We start from the raw sequence: 18,445 nt of genomic DNA on the forward strand, positions 1-18,445 counted from the left end.
CAACTGGAATAGCTTGTCTGCTTTTTCAACATTACCTAACCAGAGGTAGAATTTGTCCATAGAGTTTTGGCTGGTTGCAGTAATCCCTCCAAGACTGGAAGGGTGATTTTGTTTTTGGAAGGAGAACACAATATATCAATCACTGGATGAGCAGACTCTTTTCCTGACACTGACTGGATTTTTAAAGTTGAAGCCGTTTTGACCTCCAGTTCATTAAAATGAATTACACCTTGAGATGGAGAAGATGCTGAGGCAACTCTGACATTATCATCAGGGGATATCTGATCATCGGGCTGCAGATCTGTGTCTTGGCATTTCAGTAGGTTCCACTGGTTCTTCTGATGGCATATCTGGGCCTAACATCAGAGACTGTTCTCTATACCCTGCCGTTGTAGACAATCTGGGAGCACCACATCCAGTGTATGAGATTTTTCTTGACTATGGAGAGGATGAGTGCGTTCTGTGTTCCTATAATAGCTAGTTGAAGGCCAGAAGGGCCATGTGGTAGGCGATGGACATAACTGATATTCTTGCTAATATTCAGTGTCAGGCTCCCTAGCATAGTACTTACTGGGGTAAGGGGTAAGCCTTTGCATCTGTGAGCTATGTGAAGGATCTGTATAACATTTATTTGAGTAACCTTTCTTTTCAACTAATGGGAATGGAGGTGATATATTCTATCTATTATAGTCTGATTCATTGTTTGATTGGAAATCCAATCTCACATCTGAGGCAGTTAGTAAGGGTGAAATGAATGGTCTCTGCAGTCTTCAAGCTGAAAATTGGGAACCAAATTTCCTTGGTGAACTTGTAAGTGTTCTTGTGGGAGGAAATTAAATTAATGGGGAAATCCTTATCTGAACTTTGATTTTCTATCTCTTTCTGGGAAGGGGGCAGAAGGGGTATGATAGGAGTGAGAAATGAGAGTGAGCCTTTCTTTTAGTCCACTTATCACTATGCTCTGGGGATGTAGGCATCTGTGTAGGCTCTGGATCTGACAATGGCTGAGATTGTGGATCCAAATGGTGTAGAGGTACCTGTGCTCCTACTCATATAGTAGATTCAGTTGGAACCAAGGAGTCAGAACTGACTTCTAGAACCAATACACTTGATAAATGAACTCTTCATTTGGTATTTGTCCTGTATTGGGCCTTTCATACTGTGTCAAATAGTTGGATCCAGTGATTTAGGGTCTTTCAGCGTTGATGGATTAGTATTTACTCTGGGAGTGGAGGACGACATCTTAGATCAGTGGTGGGCAACCTGCGGCCCATCAGGGTAATCTGATTGCGGCTCGCAATCAATTTTGCTGACGTTGACCGTCCATAGGCACGGCCCCCCGCAGCTCCCAGTGACCGCAGGTTGCTGTTCCCAGCCAATGGGAGCTGTGGAAAGTGGTGCCCGCAGCTCCCATTGGCCAGGAATGGTGAACTGTGGCCACTGGGAGCTGCATCTGCGGACGGTCAACATCAGCTAAATGTCTCGCAGGTTGCCCACCACTGTCTTAGATGTATTGTATCCCCAAGATGTCAGGAGCTGATGCAGGCCAGACAGTACTCATGGATCCTTGGGTTTTGGAATGGGAGGGTTTAGCTGCTAGAACCTCCTGGAGCAGCAGGGCTTGAAGCTGGTTTTGGCATTCCTTGCCAGGTCTTGGGGTGAACACGCTGCCAATCGCACATTGTGAAGGAGAATGATCTTCCAAATAGGCCAGGCACTTTGTATGGGCATCTGAAATGGGGAATACAGCAGGGCAAGAGGCAACCTCTTCAATCCTGGCCTCTTCCTTCTTGGGCCTGTACCAATGGGTGGGAGCTAATCAAATAAAAGAAATAACATTTTATAAAATTTTATAAAACTAATCCTAACTAAGGAATCCAGCTAGGGCACTGAGTCTTTGGCAACATTGGATCCAGGATATGTTGACCCAGAAAGGTTCCTGATCCATCTGCTGCTTCGGTTGGAAGGGTCTAAGGTGACTGGAGCACCACACTTCCTTTTATAGCCTCACCCTCAGAGGAACAGTGAGGGGAGGGAAAAGATGGGACATGAAAGAGCCTCAACATGCACTGCTATTAGATGTTCTCCATCAGAGCTGCATGTGCCAGTGCATCCCATGAGCACGAATGTGCAGAGGCCATTCAAAGGAGAATGTAACATTTCTCATTTCTACCTACAACAGCAGATCATGGACTTGCAGGAGTTTTTGAATGAAAATAGTGGGAGAAAATCGGTGAAAGCTTAAACACTTTAAAGATATGAATGGCTGCTAATGGGAGAGATGGCCAGGCCTTCATGAATTACAGAATGGAATTATTTAGACCATTTGATAGGAATTAGATAAAGATATTATATTGTTTAATAAGTTAAACGTTGAGTCTGTTGTATGACCCTGAAGGGACAAAAGTGATGGTTTGAACCTGTGGTCAATGGCAAAGGACACTTCCTTAATTAAGCGTAGGGTTAGTCTGTTTTTGTTTCTGTTTTTAGACTTTAGACTTCACTCACATATAGTCAAGGGAGTTTACAAGGATGTTGTTATAAATTAGCCACCTACTAATTTTTTTTTATTGAATACTTTTAATTGTGTTTTTATTCACACTTTATGGCATTTTAAGGATCAGCGTCTCTTTTTTTATTTTGTGACTTTTTTTTTTTTTTTTACATAGGAGAACGTTATCATTAGCCCTAAAACTGTGGCAGGGTGGAGAGGTTTACATTTTGACTCATGCTCTACAGAACATTAAAGAACTGGTTCAAGGAAATTTTAACCTGCAGAACTTGTGCACTAGTCAAACTGATTCCTACCTTCACTTGCTGTTCACACATCTCCTTGCCTCATGCCATGGACAGAAGCAGCTGGTGTATACCACTCCTATGCCAGCTGAAGAGAGTCCTCAGGTGCTGCATTAAAGTTCTTGTTGTGCTGCTGGAGTGGTACAAAGGAGACGTAGGGTATGTCTTAGGAATGTTACAGTGGCACGGCAAGCAAGAAAAATTTCCCACTTAAGCCATGGTGTAGACACCACCTTGGTGAGGTGTAGTAAATCCAACTCACCAAGGTAGTGTCTACACCATGGCTTAAGTGGGAAATTTTTCACAGCCCTAAGCAATGTAGTTAAGATGACTGTAGTGTAGACCAGCTCTTAGGAGGGATACAGCATCTGGCCCAAAGTATTCTGACTAATTCATTGGTTGCAATGTCTCCTGGTGCTCCCACTGTGGTGATGCCCTTCCATACTGCCCCCAACATAGGGTTGTGGCTGAAACACCAAAGAATCAGTGTTGCATTGTCTTCATTCTACCACGTAATACGTTTGTCCTTGCCAGAAAAAAAACCCATAAATAGACATTCAAGTATTTTGTAGTTCAGAGTAGTGACAACTAGAAGCAGCTGTTAAATCAAAGCGTGCAGCTTCTGTCCATCTGTGACATTATCTCCCTGTTTGTGTTACTTTTCCTAATCTTTGGAGAAGTAATACAGACTGTGTTACATTTCCAAAGTTGCAATAGAACTGTTTGCGATTCCAGTTACTCTAGCACTTTTAATATGTCACTTTTAATTAATTGGCCTTGGTTCACAGTTTCTGACTTCTGAGTCATTTCTGAAATATCACAAAACAGGCCACTTTTCCCCAAAGGGCTTAACCCTTGGGTTCTAAACCCTCCTCCTTCAAAATCATGAAACCATTCAAAAGCAGCAGAGGAACCCCTAGGTGCTGGAACTAGGATTGCTGGGGGTGCTTCTGCACCCCCTGTCTTGAAGTGTTTTCCATCATAAACAGAGCTTACAGTTTGGTTCAATGTCTCTCAGCACCCCCACTATACAAATTGTTCCAGTACCCCTGGGGGAAATCTAATGGCTACTTCTCAGTGACTTTTTTTTTTTTTTAATTAACTATATGTGGAGTGGACTTACCATGTTAGCTGCTTGGGATTTCACTGAGGGAATTTGCACATTCCTTTTCTCATTAACTTGGAGATTGCACAAATCAGGCATGCAGCAAAAGTGCTTGCAAAACTGGTGTCTCTTTCATTTCCCTTCCTTCCTATCAGAGAGGATGAGCTGCCATCCATCTGTCATATTAAAACATGCCTCTTGATAATAGCCACAGTGCTGTGAGTTATTTAAATATACCTTGTCTACTACCAGGGAGGATTTAAAATACTTGCCCCTTTAGAGCATATTTATTAATTTCTACCATCTGTGGGGGAAAATGGATTTAAAACCTCCAAACAGTAACCTAAATAGATACCAAAGTCCCCCAATACCAAAAGAAAAGCTACATTTAGCTATCACATCACACAGGGTAAAACATGAATCGAGGCAACAAAATACAGAACATATTTTCAAACATGTGCTTTTTGTCTGTGCTGAAATATACATGTCTGGAAAGCGGTGGATCCTTGACTATATGGAACCTGACATGCTCTTTAGGCATCTCAGTCAAGTTCTACTTAAAATGAGAGAGAGACATTCTCAGAGGTAAAAAGCAACAGAGGGTCCTGTGACACCTTTAAGACTAACAGAAGTATTGGGAGCATAAGCTTTCGTGGGTAAGAACCTCACTTCTTCAGATGCAAGTAATGGAAATTTCCAGAGGCAGGTATAAATCAGTATGGAGATAATGAGGTTAGTTCAATCAGGGAGGGTGAGGTGCTCTGCTAGCAGTTAAGGTGTGAACACCAAGGGAGGAGAAACTGCTTCTGTAGTTGGATAGCCATTCACAGTCTTTGTTTAATCCTGATCTGATGGTGTCAAATTTGCAAATGAACTGGAGCTAAGCAGTTTCTCTTTGGAGTCTGGTTCTGAGGTTTTTTTGCTGTAAGATGGCTACCTTTACATCTGCTGTTGTGTGGCCAGGGAGGTTGAAGTGTTCTCCTACAGGTTTTTGTATATTGCCATTCCTGATATCTGAGAGGTATCTCAGAGGTATCTCAGTTTCTTTTGTGACAGCTGGTAATTGTAGTTCATACAATGCACAGTGCTCAATATTTAGTGACTAAAATTTGTCCTGAGGAAGTGACATGGACCCACCCCTACATTGGTTATAGTGTAGAATAAAGCCCCACTGCAAATAGAAATATATCTGAGGTGTGGCTTATGGTACCTCAATTATTTATAGTTCACTGAGTAGGACTGTATGGAGTTGAAGTTTTTCTTTTTGTGGGTTATACTGGTGGTGGTGGTGGTGGGGGGGTCCTTTCAAACATTCTTATGAACCAACTGACATTGTGTCTAGACCTAGCAGGAGTGTGTGAGGAAAGGAAGTAAGACTTCTCCCTCTCCCACTTGGCTATGGCCAGACACCAGAGCAGACCCTACATTTGGGGAAGAAGCATTGGAATTTCTGGATTGGATCAGACCTGAGGTCCATCTGGTCCAGTATCTTGTGTCTGACAAAAGCCAGTACTGGATGCTTCAGAGGAATGTTCTAGAATCCCCAAGTAGGTAGACAAGGGGTAATCTGCCAGACACACAGGTCTCATCTAATTCCTCATAGTCAGAGGTTGGCATTAAATCCCCAAACATCAGGTTTAATATCTCTTCCAATACTCTTTTTGTTGGCATTAGCTATTGGAATTCTTGATATTCTTATTATCCATACAAATGTCCTATCCCTCTTTGAATCTTGCCAAATTCTTGCTTTCAACAACTTCCTGTGGCAATGAGTTCCACAGTCTAATTTCACACTATGAAATAGTATTTCTTTTTGTCAGTTTTCAATTTGCTACTTTCAGTTTCATTGAATGTCTCTTGTGTTATGAGACAGGGAGAAGAGTTGCTCCCATTCTACCTTCTTCACACCAATCATTACAGTATAAACTTTTATCATTTTCCCTCTTATTAATCCTAATTCCTCAATATCCTTTTTGAGATGGGGTGACCAGTACTGCACACAGAATTCCAGACAGAATTCCAGACAAGGCTGCACCCTGATTTATATAAAGGCATGATATCCTCTGTATAATTCTCCATCCCATTCCTTAGGGAACCTAACATCTCAGTCACTTATTTTACTGCAGCTTCACATTGAGCAAAGGTCTTCAGTAAGCTGTGCACAGTGATGCCCAGGCCACTTTCCAGAGCTGATACAGTAAATTTTGAACCCTCTAAGGGATATTAGTAGTAAAATCCTAATACACAGAGGACACTCTTGTCTAGTAGCCTATGGGCATAGTAGAGATGAGGTGAGCTCTTGGGTAGCCGCTCCTCCACATCAGCCTTCGGTGCTGCCTGGTTCAATGGGTGGGTGAAGCAAACTACATCACCAAATGAGATGGTGCAGCCCCTTTAGTCCCACAGTTGAATGGAGGGATTGTGCATCAGCAGGCACAATCCCTTTCTGAAGTCTCCCTGGGGCAGTGCATCTATCTGACTTTGTAGGACTAATGGCTGTTTTGGTAGAGGCTGGATCTTGCTCTTTCGGTTGAGGTTAAGGTTCTGAATGATGTCCTTTGTTGGTAAAATGGGTAAAACGTAATGTAGCGACATCGCCTTGCTGTGGTCCCGTGCCCGCAGCGCCACACGCCGACTGGGAAAGCGACTGGGCTGCCGCTGGGAGTGGAGCGAGGAACAACAGGAGCTGGGAGTCCTGATACCGCAGATCGGAATGGAGGGCAACACCATCGTCACCCCCGGAGCAAGAGGCGTGCTTGAGAAGTCCCTGAAGGCCACCGTCCACACGCTCTACGTGGACACCCCAAGGAAATAACCGGACCAGGGTAAGGCCTTTGAGGTGACCAGCAAGTGGGACTCCAGCAACCACTTTCTCCCTGCGGGCAGCTTCACCCGATTCACCGACTGGCGGTTCATACACCGCGCCCGACTGAACTGCGTCCCTCTCAATGGAGCCGTCCGCCACGGGAACTGGGACATGCGCTGCAGGAAGTGCGGGTACACCATGGAGACCTTGCCCCACATCCTGTGCAGCTGCAAGCCCCACGCCAGAGCCTGGCAGCTGTGCCACAATGCCCGCCAGGACCGCCTAGTGAAGGCCATTGCCCCGCACCTGGGAGAGATCGACGTCAACTGCACCATCCCCGACACCGACAGCCCGCTGCGCCCGGACATCGTTGTCACGGACGAGGATCGAAAAATATCATCCTCATCGATGTGACGATCCCCTTCGAAAATAGGATCCCGGCCTTCCACGAAGCCCGAGCCCGCAAACTCAAAAAGTACACTCCCTTGGCTGACACCCTGCGGGCAAAGGGCTATGAGGTTTACACCGACGCTCTGATCATTGGGGTCCTGGGTGCCTGGGACCCCTGTAATGAATGCGTACTAAGGTCCTGTGGGGTGGGCCGTCGCTACGCACGGCTCATGAGACACCTAATGGTCTCGGAAACTATTCGATGGTCTCGAGACATCTACACAGAGCACATCACCGGCCACCGCCAATACCGAGAGTGAGCCGGTGTGACTTCGTGCACCCACAAGGTGGAAGAGACCTCCCCTGTTGGACTTTATCCCCTGAGCCCTGAAACCTATAACAGACTATATATGTTATGTGCTGTCCAATACCAAAATACTAGCATCCCCCCTATACTCTGTATGTTACCCCCGATGACCAATAACTGATGCTTCAAACTCTCTGTATCATTTATTTTTAAATATTTTCTAATAAAATTTTAAATTTATAAATTGTTAAAAGACACCTGCACCCATTTTGCTTAGAGTAGGAATCAAACATTTGCATGAATTGTGATTTATTTCTGTTTTAGTGAATAATATTCCTGAAAAGCACATGCTGGACAATGAAGTCTTTCTGTTTATATCCAATACAGATACAACATTATTATACAGGTAGAAGTGCAAGTTTCCCCACACTACCAACCAATTTGCTACTAAATTAAGAATCATAGAATCATAGACTTTAAGGTCAGAAGGAACCATTATGATCATCTAGTCTGAACTCCTGCACAACGCGGGCCACAGAATCTCACCCACCCACTCCTTTATCAAACCCCTAACCTATGTCTGAGCTATTGAAGTCCTCAAATCATGATTTAAAGACTTCAAGGTGCAGAGAATCCTTCAGCAAGTGACCCGTGCCCCACGCTGCAGAGGAAGGTGAAAACCCCCCAGGGCCTCTGCCAATCTGCCCTGGAGGAAAATTACTTCCCGACCCCAAATATGGTGATCAGCTAAACCCTGAGCATGTGGGCAAGATTCACCAGCCAGACACCCAGGAAAAAATTCTCTATAGTAACTCAGATCCCACCCCATCTAACATCACATAACAGGCCATTGGACATATTTACCGCTAATAGTCAAAGATCAATTAATTGCCAAAATTAGGTTATTCCATCATACCGTCCCCTCCATAAACTTATCAAGCTTAGTTTTTAAGCCAGATATGTCTTTTGCCCCCACTGCTCCCCTTGGAAGGCTGTTCCAGAACTTCACTCCTCTGATGGTTAGAAACTTTCATCTAATTTCAAGTCTAAACTTCCTGATGGCCAGTTTATATCCATTTGTTCTTGTGTCCACATTGGTACTGACCTTAAATAATTCCTCTCCCTCCCTGGTATTTATCCCTCTGATATATTTATAGAGAGCAATCATATCTCCCCAAGCCTTCTTTTGGTTAGGCTAAACAAGCCAAGCTCTTTGAGTCGCCTTTCAAAAGACAGGTTTTCCATTCCTTGGATCATCCTAGTAGCCCTTCTCTGTACCTGTTCCAGTTTGAATTCATCCTTCTTAAACATGGGACACCAGAACTGCACACAGTATTCCAGATGTGGTCTCACTAGTGCCTTGTATAACAGTACTAACACTGCCTTATCTCTACTGGAAATACCTCGCCTGATGCATCCCAAGACCCCATTAGTTTTTTTCACATTGGCGGCTCATAGTCATCCTGTGATCAACCAGTACTCCAAGGTCCTTCTCCTCCTCTGTTACTTCCAACTGATGCGTCCCCAGCTTATAACAAAAATCTTGTTATTAATCCCTAAATGCATGACCTTGCACTTTTCACTATTAAATTTCATCCTCTTACTATTACTCCAGTTTACAAGGTCATCCTGATCTTCCTGTATGATATCCTGGTCTTTCTCTGTATTGGAAATACCTCCCAGCTTTGTGTCATCTGCAAACTTTATTAGCATATTCCCACTTTTTGTGCCAAGGTCAGTAATAAAAAGATTAAATTGGTCCCAAAACCAATCCCTGAGGAACTTCACTAGTAACCTCCCTCCAGCCTGACAGTTCACCTTTCAGTATGACCTGTTGTAGTCTCCCCTTTAACCAGTTCCTTATCAATCTTTCAATTTTCATATTGATCCCCATCTTTTCCAATTTAGCTAATAATTCCCCATGTGGAACCGTATCAAATGCCTTACTTGAAATCGAGGTAAATTAGATCCACTGTGTTTCCTTTGTCTAAGAAATCTGTTACCTTCTCAAAGAAGGAGATCAGGTTGGTTTGGCACGATCTATCTTTTGTAAAACCATGTTGTATTTTGTCCCAATTGCCATTGACCTCAATGTCCTTAACTACTTTCTCCCTCAAATTTTTTTCCAAGACCTTGCATACTACAGATGTCAAACTAAGAGCCTTGTAGTTACCTGGATCACTTTTTTTCCCCTTTCTTGAAATAGGAACTATGTTAGCAATTCTCCAGTCATATGGTACAACCCCTGAGTTTACAGATTCATTAAAAATTCTTGCTAATGGGCTTGCAATTTCATGTGCCAGTTCCTTTAATATTCTTGGATGAAGATTATCTGGCCTCCCCCGATTTAGTTCCATTAAGTTGTTCGAGTTTGGCTTCTACCTTGGATGTGGTAATATCTACCTCCATATCCTCATTTCCATTTGTTATCCTACCATTATCCCTAAGCTCCTCATTAGCCTCATTAAAGACTGAGGCAAAGTATTTGTTTAGATATTGGGCCATGCCTAGATTATCCTTAACCTCCACTCCATCCTCAGTGTTTAGCAGTCCCACTTCTTTTTTCTTTGTTTTCTTCTTATTTATATGGCCATAGAACTTTTTACTATTAGTTTTAATTCTCTTTGCAAGGTCCAACTCTACATGGCTTTTGGCCTTTCTCACTTTATCCCTACATATTCTGACCTCAATAAGGTACCTTTCTTTGCTGATCCCTCCCATCTTCCACTCCTTGTAGGTTTTCTGCTTTTTCTTAATCACCTCTCTGAGATGCTTGCTCATCCAGCTTGGTCTACAACTCCTGCCTATGAATTTGTTCCCCTTTCTTGGGATGCAGGCTTCTTATAGTTTCTGCAACTTTGACTTGAAGTAATTCAAGGCCTCCTCTGCCTTTAGATCCACAAGTAAGTCAGTCCAATCCACTTCCCTAACTAATTTCCTTATTTTTTTTAAGTTAACCCTTTTGAAATCAAAAACCCTAGTCACAGATCTATTTTTGTTTATCCTTCCATTTAGTTTGAACTGAATTAGCTCATGATCGCTCGAACCAAGGTTGTCCCTTACAACCTTTTCTTCTATGAGGTCTCACTACTCACCAAAACCAAATCTAAAATGGCATCCCCTCTTGTTGGTTCAGCAACTACTTGGTGAAGGAATCCATCAGCTATTGCATCCAGGAAAATCTGAGCCCTATTATTATTACTAGCACAGGGGTCGGCAACCTTTCAGAAGTGGTGTGCCGAGTCTTCATTTATACACTCTAATTTAAGGTTTCAGAGTAGCAGCCGTGTTAGTCTGTATCCGCAAAAAGAAGAACAGGAGTACTTGTGGCACCTTAGAGACTAACAAATTTATTAGAGCATAAGCTTTCGTGGACTACAGCCCACTTCTTCGGATGCATCCGAAGAAGTGGGCTGTAGTCCACGAAAGCTTATGCTCTAATAAATTTGTTAGTCTCTAAAGTGCCACAAGTACTCCTGTTCTTCTTTTTACTCTAATTTAAGGCTTTGTGTGCCAGTAATACATTTTAATGTTTTTTAGAAGGTCTCTCTATAAGTCTATATATTATATAACCAAACTACTGTTATATGTAATGTAAACAAGGTTTTCAAAATGTTTCAGAAGCTTTATTTAAAATTAAATTAAAATGCAGATCTTATCAGTTTAGTGTGATCCTTGCCCTTGCTTTTCCTTCCTGAGTTTTCCAATGTCTGGCACATATTTGGATACTTTAAGCTGCACACAGGCTTCTGAGTGATCAGTTGTTAACTGGCTGGCAGGAGGTCAGCGGCTGGAACCCCAGATCGGCAGTTGAGGTGAGTGGAGCTGGCGGCTGGTAGGGCTGAGCAGGGCCGGAGGCCTGGCCCCTGTCTGGTAGGGGGCCTGTGCTGGAACTCTAACCGAAAGCAAGGCTGCGGCAAGGACCCCAGCTGGCAAGGGGCCAGCAGCCAGAACCCCAGAGCAGTGACTGAGCAGCTCAGCCCGCCGCTGCTCTGGGGTTCCGGCCGCCGTCTCCTGCCACCTGGAGTCTCAGCCCACTGCCAGCCTGGGGTTCTTTTACCCAGGCCAGCAGCGGGAGCTGAGTGGGACTGGCGGTGGGATCCCAGCTGGCAGGAGCCAGCGGTGGAAACCCCAGAGCATCGGCAGGCTGAGCTGCTCAGCCTGCCACCACGTGCAATCAAAAATCGGCTTGCATGCCATCTTTGGCATGTGTGCCATAGGTTGCTGACCCCTGTACTAGCACTTGTCCTCCAGTCTATATCTGGGAAGTTGGTCTCCCATGATCACACAATTCCCATTAGTATTTACTTCATTAAAACCATTAAAGAGGTCTCTATCCATATCCAAATCGGATCCCGGTGGGCTATAGCACACCCCAAGCACTATCCGAGGGGAGGCTCTAGTAGCTTTCTTCCCCAATGTAATTTTTGCCCAGACAGACTCTGTCTTATCCATTCTGTCACTTCTTATTTCTTTACAGTCTACCTCATCATTGATATACAATGCTACTCCGCCACCTTTGCCTTTATTTCTGTCTTTTCTAAACAGCACATACCCTTCAATACCTGTACTCCAGTCATGACTAATGTTCCACCATGTTTCTGTTATCCCTGTAATATCTGATTTCACTTCCTGCACCAGTAACTCTAGTTCCTCCTTTTGTTACCTAGGGTCCTCGCATTGGTGTACAAACATCTTAATTTTTGCTGTTTGGCTTCGCTCACATTCTTTACCCAATTAGGCACAGACAGTCTACCGCCAGTATCACCTATTAGACTGGTATCTACCCTTCCTCCTTATATCCATTTTCCTACCCACGGCTGTATCCTTTCTTACTCAGTTTTCTTTCCTCTAAATGTTAAAATCCGGTGTGGAGATTACCTGGACATCTCCCAACCATCTCCCACAAATTCCTAGTTTAAAGCGCTCTTAATCAGTTGTGCCAGCCTCCATCCTAGAAGTCCATTTCCCTTCCTACTCAGGTGAAGTCCATCCCGAGAGAACAATCCTCTGTCCATGAATGCCTCCCAGTGGCCATACATCCCAAAGCTCTCCTTAGAGCACCCCTGCCTGAGCCATCTGTTGATCGTCATAATCTTGTCACACCTTTGTTGCCCTTCTCTAGGAACAGGCAGAATCCCACTGAAGATCACCTGAGCCTCGATTTCCTTAAGCGTCTTCCCCAGCCTGGCATAGTCTCCCTTGATACGTTTCAGTGAGAATATAGCTGTATCATTTGTTCCCAAATGAAGGACAATCAGTGGATTCTTTCCCACTCCCATTAGGATCCTCTTCAGCCTCAGGTCCACATCCCGTATCTTAGCATCCAGCAGACAGCACACCTTTTTGTTCTCTGGATCAGCTCTGGTTACAGGCCTGTCTATTCTTCTCAGTAAGGAGTCCCCAATCACGTAGATCTGCCTTTTCCTGGTGATGGCCTATCCCCTCTTCCCTCTGGCTGCAAGTCCTCTCTATTCCTATTTTCCCTTGAAATCCTCTGCAATCCATCCTGTATCCTCCTGGGGCTCATATTTGGTGTTGTTGTTTCCATTGACTCTTCTCCTCTTCCTATAGAACTAGATGCTCTTCTCTTCTTCCTTGCCCTCTCACCTTCAGCGACCACCTGCTGTGCCCCTTCTTCATTTTCCAACTCTGCAAACCTGTTCCTGAGCTCTAGTTCTCCTTCACTAGCCTGTCTGTTCCTCTGCCTGCCTCTCTTAGTCTTTCCCCAAACTCCCCTTGCAAACTCCCCTGTTTATAGCTCTGTTAGCTGACTCCTGTTCTGCCACTGCCTGACTGGCTGACTACCTAATCAGAGAAGCCCCACCCCCTAAACAGGGCTCAGCTTCTCTCCAATCACACTGCCTCTACCAGCCTCTACACATACAAATACAAATACCTTCTCCTCCAACAGAACTCTCACTCAAATTTTAATTTAAAATGTTAATTGCAATTTTTATTTTTGAACACATTACAAAGTTCCATTCAAGTCAATGGGATTCTTCACATGCTTAAAATGAGGCATGCACTTAAGTAATGTGCTGGGTAGGGGCCACAGAGAGTGAGACATAGGGCTTGTCTACATTTACTGGGGGATTGATGCTGTTGTGATCGATGCACCAGGGGTTGATTTAGGGGGTTTAGTGAAGACCCACTAAATCGACTGCAGATCACTCTCCCATCAACTCAGGTACTCCACCAGAACGAAAAGAGTAAGGGAAGTCAACAGGAGAGCGTCTCCCGTTGACACAGCATGGTGTGGACACCGCAGTAAGTTGACCTAAGCTATGTCAACTCCAGCTACATTATTCCCGTAGCTGGAGTTCCAACTATGTTATTCACGTAGCTGGACTGGAGTAACTTAGGTCAACTTACCCTCATAGTGTAGATAAGGCCTCAGTCCATGCGCCAAAGGAAGAAATGAGAGAAGAGCTACAGATGTGTTGAAATTGTGAAAAACCTTGAAGATGTGATTAAGAACCATCAACTTGACATGCTAAAAAAACAGGAAAATAATGAAGGGGAGTGAGGTTTTTTTTTTAGTTTAAGGAAGTAATTAAGTCTTGGTTTGTACACATGAACAGCATGTAAAGAAATATACCATGTGGATTAATTAGTAGTAATGAAAACAGTTGTCCCACTAGTCCGTAACCTTTGCTAACTACAATTAAATGTTCAATACAAAGTAATTAAGTCAGACATTCCCTGTATTTATTTTCTACACATCATATACTATGCTTGGAGACCGGAAATGATGTCCACTGTGAAGCTTCTCTTTCCTTGGTTATCTCATTTTACCATCTTACCCAGAACTTGTTTCTTGGCGGGTTTTATCACATGACAATCATATAATATTACCTCAGGCTGTCATGGCAATTTCTTGCTAGGCCTTGTTTGTTTGTCCCTTGTTGTTTCAGAACTGGTTCATAATTACTATGTGCATGGTTCAAAATAGTAAGATGATTGCTGTAAATAAAATGTGGTTGGGAAGGACTAAAGAACATATAGGGCCAGGCCTCAGCTGAATGATGTAGGTCACTGTAGTTGCATTAAAGTTAATGAAGCTGTGCTACTTTATACCAGGATCTGGACCAGGTAGTGTGGAAGCCCAATGGTACCTTTTATTATTTTAGATGGAATTTGAGCTGTTCTGTGTATTCTAATTGATGATGAAATGTAATCCACATGCAAAACTACTGGGTGGTGGGTTGGGAAAGATACATCACCCTTTCTCCTCAACCTTTAATGGACTTCCAGGAGAAAAACAGCTTACTCTCCCCTCCCTCAAACCTCACTTCCATCATATTACAAAACATATAGAAAATTTAGACTGGTCTCCCCTTTAACCTGGTCTCTAGGGTTTAAAGGTTCTGACAGTGACTTCCTGTCAAAATTGTGGGTTCAGGTTACCTGGTTCCTGCTGCACCAACTCATGGGTAGGAAACTATCTGCATTGCCTCCTGGCCACTGGCTGGCTGCTTGCAGTTGGAAGAGGAGTGTGTGGGAGCTGGAGGTGAAAGGTTGATATGGCAGTAATGGTCAAGAAGGGGAATGAGAATAGAAGGCTGGATGGAGTGTGGAATTTAGTAGGGAGAAGGCAAGGAGAGCAAAAAGCTAATCTGACCTAAAACCGATTCTGAAAAAGACAGGAGGGAGATGGGGAAGAGGCAGATGGTTATAGAAGGAGAAATAAAGCAAAGCAAAAGAATAACAAAGACCCCAAAACAAAAACAAGAGATGTGTCTCAAGCTGTGATTTGATCAGCTCTCACAAGCGAAACAAAGCTGAGCACGGTTAGTACATGGTGGGGGATCCAGAAGAAAATCCCAGGGGTTTGGAGGACATTTGTCTTCAGTGTGCTGAATCAATGCTCCCGTATGTATCATGTAGCATCCTGCTATTTTGCTGGAGGAGCTGCTTTTCAGGTGAGATGTGAAACTGCAGTCCTGACCCTTGGGGATATTAGAGATCCCGTTGGCCTTTTTTCCCCAAAAAAGCAGGGGTGTTTTCATTCAGTGTCCTGGTCAAATTTTAGTTTGGGTAATTGCATTTTTCCAGCAATGCTGATATTTCTGTTGAAGTTTCTAATTCATATGTTATTCTGCTTCACCTTCTGTCCTCTCGTATTGTATAGTGTTGCTGGGCATTGTTGTCTACATGGTGAATTCAGGGGTGAAGTAATTTCTGTAAATGTGAAGTGTTTGAGGCTCTTGCTGTAAGAACAGCAGTAGCAAATTTAAGATAATACATAATATTTTGCATTTATGTAATTCCTTTCATCCAAGGACTTGAGAACACTTTGCATAATGTCTGTGTGAAGGACAAGTATTATTATCATTTTACAGAAATAGAAATGGAAGCACAGACAGATTCAGTGACTTGCCCAAAGTCATGCCACAAGTTAGTGAGTGTGTTAGGAAAGAATCCCAGAACTCTTCACTTTAAGTACTATTCCCCCAGGCTTATCCCTCCCACCCCCCAGTTCCTCATATCTCCTTGTCAATTGCTGGAAATGGGCCATTTTCATTACCACTACAAACATTTCTTTTTCTCTCCTGCTGATAAAAGTTCACCTTAACTGATCACTCTCCTGATAGTGTGTATGGTAACACCCATTGTTTCATGTTCTCTGTGTGTATATATATATTTTCCTACTGTATTTTCCACTACATGCATCTGATAAAGTGGGCTGTAGCCCACGAAAGCTTATGCTCAAATAAATTTGTTAGTCTCTAAGGTGCCACAAGTAGTCCTGTTCTTTTTGCGGATACAGACTAATATGGCTGCTACTCTGAAACACTTTAAGACCCTGGTTCTAGCCACTCAGTGACACTGGGGTTGCCCGCAGAGCACTGAGAGCAAGACTTCAGCCTGGTTGACAGACTCAGGCTAGTGGAGCTTGGTCTGGCTCTCTAAAAATACCTGTATATGTGGTGCTGGCAGACCAGGTGCCAGATCATGCCAAAGTCCCCATGTTTCAACTGAACGCTGACAAATACATAGCTGGAATCAGAATTATAAGAATGTGTTTAGTGTTTAGACTTCATTGAATGCTTATGAATTGCTGCATGCATTAATCTCACTTATAACATCTGTATCCTATGTTGCAAGATAATATATGAATGGTTGTAGTGTGAGCTCTGTGACACTGTAAATCACAAGAAAAGAGAGAGACATTAATTAGTGTGAAGGGCTGATCTTCAACAGGTGTTACAGCCTTCCCAACAGGAAAGGGCCATTGACACCAAATGGACTATTGTGGAATGTTAAAGAGGACAAAAGACTTTGTTGTTCTGTTATACCCTCACATGAAGATGAGGCATGCAAGTGGGTTCCTCCCATCAGCTGGGTTGGCATTGAGCACGTCAGGAGGGGGATAAAAACCTAAACAAAAGGAAAAAGGTATCTCTATATTGCTTGACTCTGGGGGGCAAGGGTTTTCTAGGCATAATCAAGAGATTCCCAACTGCTTAGCCTGGGTTAGCTCTAACGGACTTATAGAGCTTGCTTATTATGGAAGCTTCTATTACCTTTTAAAATTTAAGATTGTAATTCATTTGTGTGTGTGTATGTTTAATTGCTTTAACATTGTAAATAACTCTTGTTTCCTTTTCCTACTTGATAATCTTTATACAGTTTATTAGATTATAAGTGTTGTTGTCCCTGGTGTGAGATCTAAGGTACAATTGATCTGGGGTAAGTGATTGGTCCTTTGGGACTGTGAGTAACCTGAATAGTTCTGTGATTGTGAATGTCAGGGACTATCCATCACAAAAGTATGCTCACCTTGATGGTGAGATAGATCAGAGTGTCGAAGTGTGATTCCATATTAAGGCCTTTATAGTGCCTGAAGAGTTTACACTTGATGTTTGGTTAGTGAAATTGATGTATAGAACTTGCAACCAGTTTGGGATTTGTGCTCTGCTTCCTAAAAATCTGCCCAGAGGCTGGTACTCATGTCCTTGAGTCACTGCAGGCAGCATTACAGTATAGACAGGGCTTTGAAGTTGTGGCTCATTCTGGAGCTCAGGCTTTGAAGCCCATCGCCCTCTGAGGCTTCAAAGCCTGAAGTCCATCCCAAGCCATAACTTCAAAATGCAGTCTATACAGCTTCTTTTTTTTTAAAAGAGTGCTAGTACAAGCCTTACTAGACCAATTCTGTTGACCTGGGATGGGATGCTGACTCCAAGATGCTGTGCAGACATACCCATAGGCACCACTGAACTTCATTCTGGAAGAGCATGGCCCCACATGCTGTATTTTGTCTTTGCAGGATTTAAATATCTTATCCTGAAACCCAACAGAGGTAAATTAAATGAGAATACATTAGATGTTACACTTTTCCCAAAGGAGGCCAAGCTTCTCTTTACATGGTTCAGATGGTATTTTGTTATCTTAGATGAGCAATTCTTTTGCTGCCAACAACCTGTCGATTTTTGGAAACTCCGGGGAGTCTAACTCACTCAGGATGTTGACAAAAAATTGGAATCTGCATTCTGTGCTCTGGGAATGATATTACAAAGCTGTTAGTTTTATTCTGTCTCTGTGCTTGTCGACTCTCAGTGGTTTCACACAGAAGTCTGTGAAATATAATGTAAAATTTATATTCATCTAGCTGGCTCAATCTCCATCCGCCAGATATTCAAAAAAGATTGGATTAAGAACAAACAATTCTCCTAGCCTGACACCCCCCAGGAGGTTGTGTGCAGTTTGAGCCAGCTTTCTTATCTCTGAATCTCCAATGCTACTTTTGAATGCAAACCCTCTAAGTCCCATAATTCCTCATGAATTTCAAACAGAGCAGTGATTAGATTTCTTCAGTACACTGACCTCTAGTGTTTCAACATGACAAGCTCAAGAGAAGAGGAGAAATAAAGATAGGCACTATGGAATGATGCCAAAAAATCCTTCTCACTGAATGATGTTTTACAAGCCCACAAGATAACTGATTGATTTAATAAAGAAGGAAATATGGAAAGTGTTACTATGGTATCATGAAGTATATTTATATTACTTTTGCCACATAAGGATTCCATGGTAT

The sequence above is a fragment of the Chrysemys picta genome, chromosome 3, assembly GCF_011386835.1.
Source record: "Chrysemys picta bellii isolate R12L10 chromosome 3, ASM1138683v2, whole genome shotgun sequence".
NCBI lineage: Eukaryota > Metazoa > Chordata > Testudines > Emydidae > Chrysemys > Chrysemys picta.